At 43.9% G+C, this 6,086-nt stretch overlaps 1 non-coding gene across 1 annotated transcript; it reads left to right on the forward strand.

Annotated features, from left to right (window-relative positions):
- Nucleotides 1-2,177: 2,177 nt before the first annotated feature.
- On the forward strand, nucleotides 2,178-2,284 carry LOC120264151. Its single transcript, XR_005537324.1, has one exon. It is a non-coding gene; the product is annotated as a small nucleolar RNA R71 (small nucleolar RNA).
- Nucleotides 2,285-6,086: the final 3,802 nt, after the last annotated feature.

Genomic DNA, 6,086 nt, shown 5'->3' on the forward strand with positions numbered 1-6,086 from the left:
TAGGTCGGGTGTGAGATGCTAGAGTGTGTGCCAACCTCCTCGTATTTGAGTGAGCACATTCATTTGGAGGGGCACAAAGGCAGTCACACTCGAGCATTCTGATTTATGCATATAAGAACAAGAGATCGACCAACGTGTACATCATTGAAGAAGCAAGTGATTCACGACGTAAACGTGTACCCGTTTGCGTTACCGCAATGAAAGTATGGAATTCAGGAGTATTTCCGGCAGAGTACTATAGTAGGTTACTGTAGTAAAACGCTGTAGCAAGTACTGTAATAGCCCAGCCGAGAAATCCGAGAAACAAAGAATCCACACGGGCGTGTGGAAATTATCCACGCCCGTGTGGAAATTCCACAGGGGCGTGTAACATCATACACGCCCATGCGATGCCTCGATTCCAGCCCTATTTAAAGCCAATTTCAGCCCCGATTTCAGCATTCTTTTCTCCATCTTTTCTCCAACTTGTGAGAGGGTTTCGGCTAGGGTTTTAAGGGGTATTGCCCAAGGTTTTGGAGAGATTCTACGGCTCCGACATCGTGATTCCATTAGGAAGAAGGTTGGTAGGGGAGCTTCGATCGAGGCGTATCCTATACCGGACGAAGGAATCCTTGGACGACGAGTAGAGGATTCTCCACAAGACCATTGACACGACCATCGAGGGGTTTCTTCATGGATTCTTTGCTTTTACATTCAATTTCTTTGATTATACTTAGCTACATGGAGAGCTAAACCCCTAGTGGGTACTTGGGTGATTGTGAACACTAGGATGTACTCGTTTCATTGAACTTCTTTATTATGCTTTCAATAAATTGATGTTTATTGTGAGTTCCAACCTTGAATGCTTGATTGTATGAACATTTCCCCTAGAGTGACACTAGGGTTGAGAGTTCTTGTTGGTAACCTTGTGAGTGAGTGACACACCACGAGCGTTAGACAAAGCTAGGTTGGAGAGGGTTGAGAGGGTGAGTCGAGAGGTACAGGAGCGTCCCCTTTCCCCTCCGTCGTGGTAGATTCTACCTCCGTTCCTTGAGTTCATTGCGGCCATAATAGAGTGAATGGTCTAAGGGATGAACCTCCACTGGGGCCTAGTTGCGCGTGCAATGGATTGAAGCGTTGAGGGGATCTTAGTATCTGGGGCTTAATTGTGGCTAGGGACCTTCCGCCTGGACCAAAGGGTTAGGTCTATAATTAGGAAGTGATTTATCACTTGAAATCCCTAGAGCCCATTGCAACTTTATTCGAGTGCGAGGTTGAGAGGTTACTTAATCTCTCCTCTGGGACATGAATAGAGTTAGGCATAGTTGACCTTAGAATTGGGACTATGTATGTAAGGATTTCCACGACTCACCATTGCATCGATTAGGAAGCATAATAGAGAGTTTTTGCACTTGAAACGATTTTCCTAGGTGAAGCATCATCTGAGTACCCCATCTTTATCGATTGCCTTACCCTTTTCTTTATTCTTGCTATCTCACCTGTTTCTTTTATTATTGAGAATTGAATCAATTTCACACCAATCATTATTGATCTTTCACATAGCTAAGAACCAAATTAAGTATTTTCATTCCCTACTCCCTATGGATTCGACCCCGCTCACCCGGGATTATTACTTCGACAAACCCGTGCACTTGCGGGATATAAGCATGGGGACCTTGTCAGGGGCTTGTTGTTGTTGTTGGAAACCCGGTGGCCCCATGACCTTTTGTGGTCCTTGATTACTCCATGAAAAGTTGGGATGATTCTTCCAACCTGAATTATAAGTATTGCCATATGGGTTCCCTTGAGGTCTCATGTCATTACCTACAACGTCAACGTTTTCCACTGAAGAAACATCACCAAAAGAGATCGGGCAATCGGAGGGAGCATGTCCTCCACCACAACCGGTGCAATTGGTCACGGCCGCAACTCTATTCGAAGCTATAAGATCTAGCTTCTTACTACGACTCTCTACTTGCGCCGCCAATGAGGTTACCGCATCAATTTCATGGAGACCGGCCACCTTTTTCTTTTCCATAGCATTCCATTGGTAGCTATTTAATCCCATTTCCTCAATTTATTGACGAGCCTCATTGGGAGTTTTGCTACCTAAGGTACCTCCTACTGCGGCATCCAAGAATTACCTTGTACTTGGGTTCAAACCATTGTAAAAGGTTTGAACAATCATCCACTCCGGGAATCCATGTTGCGGAGACTTTCTCATGAGCTCCTTGAACCTTTCACATGTCTTGAATAGAGACTCCAATTCAAACTGAACAAAGGACGATATCTCATTCCTATGCTTTGCTGATTTTCCGGGAGGAAAATAACGGGCTAGAAAAGCTTCTACCATCTCCTCCCATGTAGTGATTTATGCTCTAGGTAATGAGTGTAGCCACTGCTTTGCTCTCCCCTTCAAGGAAAATGGGAAGGCTCTCAATTTAATGGCATCATCCGTCACCCCATTTATCTTCAGCATATCGCACACCTCGAGAAAGCTCTCTATGTGATTGTTTGGATCCTCATTGGCCAAACCATTGAATTGTGCGGACTGCTGCAGCATATGGATAAATGCCGGCTTTAGCTCAAAGTTCTGAGCTGTAATCGGGGGACACACAATACTCGATTGTGTCCCCAACACTGAAGATTTGGCATAGTCGGATAGTGTTCGCTGTTGCTCATTCTGTTCTGCCATGTTTTCAGATTACTCTCTTTCCAAATCAGCTGAATTATGCTATTCTTGCACAAGTTCTTTCCCTTTTCTTCTAAGTGTACGTTCAAGCTCAGGGTCTCCTTCAATCAATATTGATGGATTCCCTCGGGTCATAACCTGGAGCTACAGGGGCGTGCGCACGCCCTTCTGCTCTTTCAGGAAAACGCTCCTTTGACTCTGCCTTCTCTCACACGGGCGTGTGGAAAATATCCACGCCCGTGCCCCCGACCCACAGGGGCAGCCACACGCCCCATGTGGCTTCCCTGGACATCCGAGACAAATATTAAATGTTTCACACGCCCGTGTGGAAATTCCCGACGGGCGTGGACATTCACATGCCAAACTCACAGGGGCAGCCGCACGCCCCTGTGTCTTCTCGGGATGGAGAGAACTCATCTGCAGAGTTTCTAAAGGACTACTTGACCAATAAGAGGAAGTTGGAGGAGAGTGTATCTATGACTCCACATGCCTCATGTTCGGTAGTGTTGCAAAAGAATATGATGAACAAGAAGAAGGACCCCTGGAAGATTTATCATTCTATGCAACATCGGTAATTTTGGTGAAGAAAAGGCATTGGCGGATTCAGGGGCAAGGATCAATGTCATGGCTTATACTTTCTTTCAAAAGGTAGGCTTGGGAGAGCGTAGGCTAACTCAGATGACACTTTAATTGGCGGATCAAACAGTTAGGCATCTGAGGGACATCATTGAAGACATACTTGTAAAAATTGACAAGTACATATTTCCCGTAGACTTTGTAGTTTTGAATTTTGATGAGGATGTAGATGTTCCGCTGATACTTGGGAGGCCGTTCTTGCATACTTCCAAGGCTCTCATTGACATGGAAGGCGGGGAGTTGACTTTACGAGTTGGTGATGAGAAGTTGACATAATGTCTCACTGAAGCCATCCAACATTCTCTTGTTTTTGATGATACTCTTTACTTTCTTGACACTACTGATGAGTTAATTGATGAATACATGCAGGAAATGATGTGTCCGGACCTATATGAATTTGTGCCAGATCAAGAAGTGGAGAATGAAGAAGTCTTATCACTTGGTATAGAGGACAAGGTGCAACCTACTATGGGGATCATGAAGTGGATGATCCAAAAGATGAAGTGACCAATGTGATGTCACAAGAAGCGCTCCATTGCCAATGTGGATGTGCAAGCATGAAGTAAGGGAGATGAACCCTTGCGTGGTAACAAGCTCGATAACTCCCCCTATACTTTAAAAAGATTAGGATCATTATGCTTTTAGGTTTTTGTAAGAGGAAAACCTTCATTTATGAGCCCTAGCGAGGTAAGAAAAGGTACATCAAGCTTAGTGACGTTAAACAAGCGCTTCTTGGGAGGCAACCCAAGTCTTTACTATTTCTCTAGGCTTTAGTTTAGCACTTGCATGAATAAGAGTTTTAGTGTTGGTGTCTTAATCTTTTACATGCTTTTGCTATGTTTTTCTCATGGATTGTTGGGTTTTAGTGTGCTTAATTATGACTGGCAAAGTTTCTTTGTCATTTGAGCATGTTTTCTATGATTCTCTAGTCAATTTTTCCATAGTATAGACTGGCTCTGAGTGTTTGTAATTGTGTAGAAATTTTTCTGCAGAGTCTATGATTTTTTCTAAGTCACTTAGACAAGACATACAGCCATGTGGAATTTCTACACGGGAGTATGTTTTCATTTAAAGCTCATCCTGAGAGGATACTGAGGCATGTGTCTACCCCTGTGAATGACCTTATGACGGTTACACGCCAGTGGCTAATTTCCACACTAGCATGTATTTCTCTGCAAAGAGTTCTCCTCTATCCCAAGAAGACACAAGGGAGTGTGAGTGCCTGTGTGAGTAACCCTGTGAGCATTCAAATGCCAAAGTGGAATTTCTACAGGGGCGTGTGGAACACTTAGCATATTTTTTGGGTGGAGAGAGAAGCCACAAGGGTGTGTGGGTGCCCCTGTGGTCGGGCACACGGGCATAGGGAATTTCCACACGCGTGTGTGGATACGTTCAGAGGCAAGTTATGCTATCCTGAGAGCACACAAAGGCATGTGAGTGCCCTTGTAAAGCTCCCTTGTGGAGTCACACAGGCGTGGGTAATTTCCACACGCCAGTCTGGATGTACAGAATTTCATAGGCCATGACTTATGTTTATAACCCACTCACGCCCCTTCATTCTTTAACTCCCAAACACTCAAACGACGCCTCTCCTCACTTCCCCAACACCTCACCATCTATTTATAGAGTTCTTCGGTTGTTTTCCGACAGCATTCAAAGCTTTTGATCTCTATTTCATCTCTACGCCCTTATTATCTTTTTATTTCTCCAATCTTGATTTAATTTGGTTAAACTAGTGAATGTTGCTTCGTTTCCAACTTTAAATGGTTGGTGCATGCACTAGACTGGTTTTAAAGTGATATTTTCATGTATTTTTTGCGATTTTGGCATAGTGGCCATGCGGCTTTTCACATCCCGTGGATCCACACTGTCGTTTGAAATTTTTACACGGTCGTGTGGATTTCTGCAGTATTAAATCTTGAGTTTAGTTGATTGATTTTCTTTTTAATTATTGCAGATATGGCTCCCAGAACAAAGAAAGCAGCCAGCAAACATCCTAGAGAGCACTCCTCTGAGCCAGAGCATATGGAGTTTGCGATTACTGAGCACCAGGCTCTGTTTGAGTGATTATCAAAACTTAAGTTCGGTCAGACACACTTCCTGGAGTTAAGTGCGCTTAGGGAGATTCACTTAGCATATGACATGGCAAATGAGGTCGTGAAGCTATTGTCTATGGGTAGCTGGAGGTGCTTATTGTTGATCATAGATCCTACTATCTACATGTTGACACTTGATGTATTAGCATCAATTGAGTTTAACCGATAGGATAGTAGCTTCGATACTATAGATGCTATCCAGTTCCATGCGTTCAGTCAATACCACAGCATGAACGTCACGTAGTTTTCAGTCCAACTAGGTTTATATGATTAGGCCGACATTTACACTAAGGAGTATGAGCAGTTACTGACCGATTATCTGCGAAATCTGACTCCTCATCGCACATATAAAGCTTTATGTGGCCAGCGATGTCCAAGGCCGCATGTTGTTCTCGCCCTGCATATCATTATCTTCACAGTATTTTTGAGCAAGTCAGTGACGGCCGTGGTGATAGCACTGGTGTACTTAGTCGATAGAAGCTGTTGTACATTTATTTGATGGTTTAGAGTGTGCCACTCCACTTGGGACATATCCTGGCAGAGTATCTGAGATATCAGGGACAATATGTGATTTCTTCACAGTAAGTGTACGGGATCGCCAAGTAAAACACTATGAGTGGCAAAGGGGTCATATTCCATGGGGCCAAGGAAGTATTATTACTCACTCTTCATCTATTAATTAG

Source organism: Dioscorea cayenensis, chromosome 6 (genome assembly GCF_009730915.1).
Source record: "Dioscorea cayenensis subsp. rotundata cultivar TDr96_F1 chromosome 6, TDr96_F1_v2_PseudoChromosome.rev07_lg8_w22 25.fasta, whole genome shotgun sequence".
NCBI classification, from domain to species: Eukaryota; Viridiplantae; Streptophyta; class Magnoliopsida; order Dioscoreales; family Dioscoreaceae; genus Dioscorea; species Dioscorea cayenensis.